The sequence below is a fragment of the Gallus gallus genome, chromosome 1 (assembly GCF_016699485.2).
Source record: "Gallus gallus isolate bGalGal1 chromosome 1, bGalGal1.mat.broiler.GRCg7b, whole genome shotgun sequence".
NCBI classification, from domain to species: domain Eukaryota; kingdom Metazoa; phylum Chordata; class Aves; order Galliformes; family Phasianidae; genus Gallus; species Gallus gallus.
This window is the reverse complement of record NC_052532.1, coordinates 152,256,614-152,266,372: the sequence shown is the minus strand read 5'-3', so window position 1 is coordinate 152,266,372 and position 9,759 is coordinate 152,256,614. Positions and strand designations below refer to the sequence as shown.

At 37.0% G+C, this 9,759-nt stretch overlaps 1 long non-coding RNA gene across 1 annotated transcript; it reads left to right on the top strand.

Moving 5' to 3' along the window:
- Positions 1 to 3,472: 3,472 nt before the first annotated feature.
- LOC107051569 lies at positions 3,473 to 9,540 on the top strand. The gene is made up of 3 exons (XR_001463181.3): positions 3,473 to 4,591; positions 5,144 to 5,311; positions 5,556 to 9,540. It is a non-coding gene; the product is annotated as an uncharacterized LOC107051569 (long non-coding RNA).
- The last annotated feature ends 219 nt before the right edge of the window (positions 9,541 to 9,759 follow it).

The following is a 9,759-nucleotide window of genomic DNA, read 5'->3' as shown; positions in this document are numbered from 1 at the left end:
CTGACAAGAGCTGAAATCCTAACAAAAACTCAGAAGGGAATAGATTCCACAGCCCCCCCCCCCCCCCCCCCCCCTCCCCCCGCCAAGGAACTACAGCTTATGGATAACTGACTAACCCACAATGGAACAGGGAAAATGTGTTAGGAAATTGGAAATAAGTCTTGTTTAATGCTTTTTTTTTTTTTTTTTTTTTTTTCCTGCTACCAGGGAAAGGTCACAAAGTTGATCAGAGGGCTGGAACATTTCCCCTGTAAGGACAGGCTGAGAAAGCTGAGGTTGTTCAGTCTGGAGAAGAGAGGAGGGCCTACAGAAATTCTGGGGTGAGATATTTTATAAGGGCGTGTAGCAACAGGATGTAGGAAAATGGCTATAAAATGGAAGAGAGTAGATTTAGACTAGTCATAAGGAAGAATATAAGAAATTATAAGGAAGAAGTTTTTCTCTGTGAGAGTAATGAGACACTGGAACAGGTTGCTCAGAGACATTGTGGGTGTCCCCTCCCAGGAGGTGTTCAAGGCCACGCTAGATGGGGCTTTGAGCAACCTGGTCTAGCAGGAGGTGTCCTTGTCCATGGCAAGGGTTAGAACAACACATTCTCTAAGGTCCCTTCCAACACATACCATTCTGTGATTCTATGAAAATTAGTAATGACATTTTTATTTTACTTGGCAACAAATTCACCACATCAAGATGTTTTGCCTGCAGTGGTAGTTAGAAAGCAATCTACCTGTCTTAATCTTGATCCTTCTTGTTCTTTCTGCTTTCTAATCCCATCCTACTGCAGGAGGAATTAAGTAAGCAGCTAAGTAAGCATTTGGCTTTTAGCCAAGTCTAACCCATCTTGTTGCTCTTAAGAATTTCTGCCTTGTTCTTGCCTCCTAAATATTTAGTCATCAGGTCCAGTTTCCACCTTGGACATGTCAATATTCCTGCAAAGTACAACTAATTTTGTAAGTAAGTGTAAATAAGTTCAAAGTGATCTTGAAAATTTAAACTCAAAGGTACTTTTCTCTTTTTCTTTTTTATTTTAATAGCAGATAGGCTAGGCTATGCTCTATGCTTGCCTAGAAGATTTTATCAGGATTTAGAAACATTAGAGACACTTCAACCCACTTTCTCCTCTTCCTTTTGTGACACACTTTAGTTTTTGTCACATATAAAATGGAATAAAAATCATCAATAGTACTAAAATGAATGTCTGTCTAAGAATTACCATTTCTGATGCAGTTGATGTAGCACATGTAAAAAGTATATTTTGCTTTGGTCTGATGGAAATGTGCATCTGATTTAGAATAATTTGTCTTGCTACTTGAGCAAACAAAATGTAATTAAGTTGCCTATAACAGCTAAGAATAATAGCTTCTCATTAATATTGTTACCTGGGTGTTAAAAAACCTAAAGCAAGGCAAATGTAATGAATTTAGCAAGTTAACAGAATTGCCTTTTTTTTTTTTTAAGCAATCTTTTCATGCCACTGTATTTGAGATGGTGTCAGCATTGCTATTATAAATAATTTAAGCATTTATAACTCAGTAAGAGAAGAGCACTAGTTCAGTCACATTCTAAATGAGTTATTTGCTCAATATGTCTTCAAGGCTTAAGGGAACATAAGATAAAACTTACATTTTCCTCTAGGGGCATTAGTAATTAAGCTAGATATTCAACTTTAACCAGACAATTAAAAAAGGTTCCTCAGTGCTACTTTGAATGCAAAGTTTGTCTAAACATGATGTACTTACATGCAGGATAGGATGATTTTGGGAGGTATTCCAAGAACAGAAACAGCAGTGACTATCACTGCTTGTCAAATAATGAATAATAAGAGTTGTCCTGCAGAGGACAAGTGAGAGGTCAGAGGAAGAAGATAGCTTTTTTTCTTTTGTTAACGGATGGTGCAAAAATTCTATGTTACCATTCGGATGGAGAAAATATAAGATATTGTTCTAGGCCCCTTTCCAAAAAAGCACTTATACTTTCATTTGTGTGGTAGTGAACAGTCTTGCTGATTTCAGCCACTTTTCACATGGCTAAATTGAAGCACACACTTACAGAACTGTTGGATTGTTGCTGAGACAGATGCATACTTAGGAAGCAAAAGAGCAGTAAGGTTGAAATTAGTAATTCAGTCACAACACTAGCATCATTCTCATGATGCATAAAAGCATTATTTTTCAACATTCACTTCTCTTTCTGAAGGACTGGAAACAAATAGCAGGTAATAATCAGAACAGTTTAAATCTGCAGTTTAGTAATTCAAATCTTATATGATAATTTTTTGCATTCTCACTCTTGTGCCAAATTAAAAGTTTTGAAATAGAATTAATGGAGTTAGAATTCACATGAGAATTTGTTAATTGCTGTGATAAAAATAATGAGACTGACAGGCTTGAGAACTGGGCCCTAATGAGGTTCAACAAGGGCAAGTGTAAGGACTTGGGGGGTCCTGGTGGATGAGAAGCTGGACATGATCCAATAGTATGCATATGCAGCCCAGAGGGCCAACTGTATTCGGGGCTGCATTAAAAAAGGAGTGGCCAGAAGGGATAGGGAGGTAATTGTCCCCTTCTACTCAGCTCTTGTGAGACTGCCTGAACCCATCTTTGGCTTTGGCTTTGGCTCAAAGCTTGCTTTCTGAGGCATTTCTTGTGATAAGACTCTTACTTATCTAGGAGATGAGAGGTGCTGTGTGGCAGTGGGCATCACTGTGTGGACTATTTTACATTTGAAAACATTTCTTTGGAGCTGTTTGCCTTCTGAAGAGAATGCTCAGGACTGTTTTCTGGCGGAAGATCTGTCCTGTGACCAAATAACTCCAGATTGCTATGGCAGACTGGGGGGATGATACCATTGTATCCTGTGAAGGCAAGAAATAAGGGGGTGCCTCCCTGCTCCCTCTTGTCTGCTGGCAAGGCCCAGAAGATGGGAACAAAAGGAGTTCCTGCTGTGATCCAAAAGCCAGCAGCTGTCACTACAAAAGGAGCTGACTAGGCCACTTTGGACTTATAAATAAGCTTGTACTGACATTGGAAAGAGTCGTTGTCATCGTCGCTGTCATTATCGTCAAATGAACAACAACCCCTGATGACCCATCACTACTGAAGATCAACATCTGAACTACGAGCAGTGCTGGAATCCATGGTGGTGACTATCTCTTTTGCTTTCTACAAAGACTCCTTGCTTTTATTTTTTATCTTTCCTATCGCCCATCTTCTCTTCCCCATCTCCCTAAATGACTAGGATTTGTGATAAACTGGTTGGGTTAACATTTGACTCTCTTTGTCTTAATCTCCGCATTGGGTATACAAATACTAAAAGAACCTCTTCTTCCTCCTTTAAATTATAGCTAGACAGAGGCCCCATCTGGAGTACTGCATCCATGTGTGAGGCGCCCAGCACAAGAAAGACGCAGAGCTCTTGGAACAGGTCCAGAGGAGGACCACTAAGATGATCAGAGGGCTGGAGCACCTATGAAGAAAAGTTGAGGGAACTGGGCTTGTTTAGCTTGGAGAAGAGAAGGCTCCAGGGAGACCTCCCTGTGGCCTTCCAGTACTTAAAGGGAGAGTATAAACAGGAGGGGGTACAACTGTTTACATGGGTCGATAGTGACATGACAAGGGCAATAGTTTTAAACTAATACAGGGGGAATTTAGGTTAAATATTAGGAGGAAGTTTTTCACTCAGAGGGTGGTGATGCACTGGAACAGGTTGCCCAAGGAGGTAGTGGATGCCCCATCTCTGGAGGCATTCAAGGCAAGGATAGGTGTGCCTCTGGTCTAGTCATTGGTGACCTTGCCCATGGCAGGGGGGATGAAGCTAGATGATCTTTGAGGTCTTTTTCAATCTAGGCCGATCTGTGATTCTATGTTTTGCAGTAGATGAGCTACTGCTGGACAATTTCTGCATGTATCATTTTTAAAAGAATTTACACTGATTACATCAGAACATTCAGTCTTTCTTGACAGTCTTTTTTCTTGTTATTGGCAGGGCAGTAATTACTACATAAAAATATGTATGTAGGAACAGAGAACACTTTAAGAACTTTGTTATGAGGTAAATACTAGGCAAAAAATATAAAAGGAGAATTTGTAATGAGCACATCCGATAATACACAAAAAGTATATTTTCTTCTTTTTTTTTCCTCCCTCTCCTAATGAGGTTCTGAATAAAATCATTTAAAAATGATCCTTCCTTTTGTGTTAAGAAAGAGAGCTTCTTCTATCGCATGTCCATATCACTTGAAGTACTACTCTAGGTATTCAAATGATTCCAATCCCTTGAAATCAGCATGAGCAGATAGAAGGCAAACCTGATGAAGAGCTCGTTAGGCAATCTCAGAAAAGATTTTGAAGTGATAAACTATTTTTGCTGTTTTCACAAATTTTCAGGTATAAAGTCCTAGGTTCTGTTTCACATGGAGCAGACAAATCACCTGGGAAGCTGATGCCCTTTGATGAAGAGAAAGCCTCTAAGACTTTCTTTAACTCTGCATCAATTCATAGGAAAGAAGTTTTGGAACCATGGCTCATAGAGCTTTTAACCTTTTGTGGAGACTGCCTGATGAGGTTCTGCACAGATGCCTTTATGGAATGAGGTGACAATCCCCCTCCATATCCAATTAATCCTTCAGAAATAGATGCTGAAGCAGCTTTCATTTTTTTGCAGTTGTATTTTGGTCCATTGTAGAGCTGAGCTTCTGAAAGATGCTCTCCACTGATTCTGAGAATCTCTAACTACATTTTTTGATTATGAGATTATCATTTGTGAGCCAGTCAGGGTTTAAATTCAACACTTTGCTCTGGTAAATTAAAGTTACTTGATTGAAATGTATCTTGCTAATCATAGTACATAAAGCTTTAATTCACAAATCTATATCCCATACAGGGAGATTACAGTACTAGATGTACTACAGTACTGTTAATTTGCCATTACTGTTGAACTTTAAATCTCTAGAGAAAGGTTGGAATAATATTCATGAGACAGGACAGTAGCTATAAAACCAACAGAATAAAACCATCTTGCGGAGGCACTGTCATGGTTTTGGATGGCGTAGTGTTAAATTTTTCATAGAGGTTTGGATAATGCTGTGTTTTGAATTTTTGATAAGAATAATGTTGATAACACACTGATGTTTTGCTTGTTGCAGAGAAGTTCTATGAGAGAGAGAAGAACATTTCAGCTTCTTGTGCTGCCCTGCCAGTGAGGAGACGGGGGGTGCAAAGAAGCTGAGGTGGGACAGAACCAGGACAGCTGACCCAAAATGTCCAAAGGAATATCCTATACCATATGACATAGTTCTGACAATAAAACTGGGGTAAGGAAACTGGAAGGGAAAGATGTCTGGAGTGTTTGTCTTCTCAAGAAATCATTACATGTTATGAGCAGGGCTATACTGGAAATGGCTGAACATCTGCCTGATGATGGGAAGAATTGAATGAATTCCTTGTTTTGTTTTGTTTTCATGCATAATTTTTTCTTTATCTATTAATCTGCCTTTATTGCAACTCATGAGTTCTTGAACTTTTACCTTTCTGGTTCTCTCCCTCACTCCACTGCAGAGACTGAGTGAGCTGTGTCGTGCTGAGCTGCCTGCCAGGGTTAAACCACAGCAGTAGTGCACCCAACAGAGGACTGGAAGAGTTTGAGATTATGACAGATTTGACTGGAGTATGGAGCGTGCTACACCAAATGCATAGTTGTTATACTCTTCAGCTGCTAATTGGTATGCTCCCGCAGTTTTCCTGGGTCTTGCTTGCCTTACTGTATTTTGGAGTCTACTATCTGTTAGTGGATGCTTTTGCTCTGTCTTCCCTCTCCACTTTCTACTTTCCACTCTCCCCTCTCCTCAGAAAACAAACAAACAATAATAGTAATAATAATAGTAATAGTAATAAAACAAAACAAACAAACAAAACAAAACAAAACAAAAAAACCCGGAGGTTTTTAATCAGTAGATGGCAGTAAGAGCTAGCAAGAAGCCTGAAAGGGAGTCTCACAGACCTACACATTAATCATACATATAGCAAATTCCACAAAGTACAAGCCGACAAAGACCCTGCTTTACCACAATCAATCTTTATTCACCACTAGATTACAGTGGTTAGATATATTTGATTGCCACAGGTCCAAGAAAAAGCTTATAAATAACTATAAATGTAATCGGCTTAAATTTTTGCCATTGTATTTTTTGGTTTTATTTTTGTTGTAGGCTGAGATTGGGGTGCAATCTGTTTATCCTTAGATTTGTTGTATGACCACCCAGTCCATCTGTCACCTTGACTTTGAAGCTGTAATTTTAATGTTTGGCTCTGTAAATGTTTAAAGCATCATTACAAATTTACAAAGGGAAAGATACTGCTAACGGTGCAGCTGAAATAAGACTGTCTCAGCTCACTTGTCTTTACTCCAAGACTTTCACTGCTGTGTGCCTGTGTTTTAAGCTGAAATGATATCACAACAGTGAAGTAATGCTGCATTGTACTGCAGGATCCATTTTGGACAGCTCTATTCTCTAGCCTGCATTGCTTTTTCAAAAAGTCACAATGTACAATGGATGTACACTTTATTCACTTGTGAAAGGTATGAATTCATGTATTTTTCTAACATACACTCAGCAAAAAAAGCAGTGTAAGTATACTTGAAAAAAAAAAAAAAAGAAAATAGAATAATAATGTTGATTTACTTTCCAGCTCACTATCTATATATAGTTAGAAATGTATATTTAATTTTCTGTAAATTTGCAAGCTTTTTAACTGTGTAATATATATAAAATTTGAAATCCACACTGTATTTCTCTGTTTGACTCTATTTGTTTAAGCTATGTATTTGTGTACCAATCAGACCTATGATAGTTTTATTTAACTTCACAGTCCTTTTTCTGTGAAAGAAAATTGTCTTTTTCTGCTTCCCATTCAGTAGTACAGATGTACAAGAATTTTGTAACAATCTTAAATTTTCTTGCTTAATAAAAATATTTTCACAGTATAACACTGAAATAACATCATGTAAGATTGAAAGAAAAAAGAGAAACACAAAATTAAAGAGAAGTTTGTGGCCTTTAGTTATAAATATAGAGGAGTTTATGGAGGCCACAATGAAACAATCAGCTCTGAAAGAAGTTTGAGACAAGAAAGCATTATTTCCATAGGAGGTGAGTAGGGTCAGGGCACTGGTTCTGAAAAGCACCATAAACTTTTGAAAGATATAATTAATGATCGAAACAGGCAGACAGATTAAGAGGTGCATATATGTGTGCATAGATATGTACATTATATATAAATATAAATGATATAGTTACAGATATTGATAGCATAATTAATTTCTAGTTGGTCAATATTAGGAACCGCTATATAGCATAGTAGTTGCATTTGCTGTGGGGTGCTGGCATTAAGAAATTTGTATACCATGGTTAAACATATATACAGCAACGAATTCAACTCAGTAAGTGTTCCCTCTCCCCCTACAAAGTACACTGATGTTTTATATTCTGTTGAAATCAATTGAAGTGTATCACATTGGCATCCAAAGAAAACAACAGTTGGTGATTTCAGATTTCCCAGGTGAGGACTGCAATCAGTTGATCAAACTGCAATTGCTTTTTACTCTGGGGTAAATACAAATATGCATGGATTGTTCTTTGTGGTCATGCTTCAGTGGTATCCAGCTAGCTTCTGACATCACCAGGTCTCCTTTACAGGCAGATAATTTTATCCTTTTGCCAAGGACAGCCACTTTAGTCACAGCATTTTGTATCTGCCTTGGCTGCAGGAGAGTCATCTCTTTTAACACATTCAGAAACGAATATATTTTACCAACAAATTCTCCATTCTAACATTTTTGCATCATTTGTGATTTTTTATTCTTTTATGTGGCCCTTTTACATTAAAGCTAAACCAGAGCATTCCTTCATAAATAAATAAATAAATAAATCTAGCTGATTGAGTGCCAAAGACTGCACAATAGACTTCACTAAGAGCTGAGATTTATTCATTGCAAGCATAAAGCATTTGAGTACTCTGCAATTTAATCTTTTTTTTTTTTTTTTTTTTTTTTTTCACTTTCATCAAGCAATTGGTAGGCTGTAGAGAGTTCTAGCAATTTTTTTGATTAATTCAGTACAATATTACCTTTGGTTCTCTATCAGCATGAAGGTTATAAAAACAATAGCATTTAAGATATAGAAAATATCTCAAAAAGGTGACAATAATACTAAATATGTATTCTATTTTTTGACAAAAATGTCGATGCAGGACTGAAAAGGAGTAATAAAATACCACTGTGATATTAACACTTTGTGGGAGGACACTGTCATCTTTGTAATTTAATGCTTTGTTTGTTTTTCATAGTTTTTACACTGGCAGAATATCCAGAGCCCAGTATAAATTTTTAAAAAGTCAGCAATTCATTAATACTTCTCTTTATGTCATGTTCACAGATTGAATCTGATTGGAATTTCAAAGAAGGTCAGAGTGAACTTTTCAAGTTTTATGTGAATAAAAACACCCAACAGGATCAAAACCTATTCCGCTTTATTCATTCAGAATATAATCAAATAAATATGGGCTTAACAGCTTCTTTCTTTAACCCCAAATTCGAAAGGCTTATGTGAGTTCTTCCATTACCTTGCTATTGTGGAAATACTGAGAAGCAACTTCCTCTCCATTTCAAGTTTCATACTGGAATTAATGCACTAATATCTGTCTTGGGAAACAGGTATTTGTAATGTTAATTCAGTCCTCATCAGCATCATAACTTTAGAGCTAATGACAAAATGATGTAACAAGATAATGGAGTCTGAAAGTGAACAATAGAAATTATGTTCCACTCCCCAATCCAGACACATTTTTTAAATATTAGAGATGTGGAACAAAGGTAATGAGAATCTGACAAGTCACTCACTATTTGACAGTAAGGAGAAATACAGAGAAAAAGAGAGTGTTGAAGACTCAAAAAGTGCAGTGGGAGGAAACACAGCACCAACTGTACAGAAGCAATTTTCATGTCACAGTCTGTATTAAGGAATTAATGTCAGTTTTTCTCCTCACTTCAAAATATTGATATTTAAAACAATCAAAACGGTTTTATTCAAAAAGTTCCAGTAGCAGCAGTATTAAATTATAGAATTATTTTATTAAATTAAACAGAAAAATACTGAGGTTTTATTAGCTGTGTAGAGATGACAGGTAACCCCTTTTCTTCAACAGACTGGTGTAAGAGGGTGATCTTATATTTATTGACTTGCCACACTCTCGTGTGATCTGTCTTTTGTACATGTAGCTATCTGCCAATCAGAAGGCAGATAGTGGAAAATACCTTTCTCCATCTCTTTGCCTGTGTACTCATCCTCATCCACAAAATATTTCCTTCACTTCAACAGTGTAAGTCCATTTAAAAGTATACAGAAACTACCATGACTTACTAGATTATTACAAGATTTAGAGGAATAAAGTTATGTTCTTTGAGACTAATTATTTTTGCTTCTGGCTTTCATTGTATTCTGTACATCAACAGGCTTCCTGTTTGAAAAACAGTTCACTTTTAAATGGCTTCATGCTGTTATCCAAGATATTATAAATTTGGTATAGGACATAAGTGGATTATGAGTGGAAAATGGACTAAATTCAAAGGGTCAGAAGTCCAAAGTCCAGCTGGTGGTTAGCTACTAGTGGTACCTCTCAGAATTCATAGGGCCACTGCCATTAAACAGTGTTATTAACAGCTTGAGTTATGAGGTAGCATGCACACTCAATGAACTTACTGAAA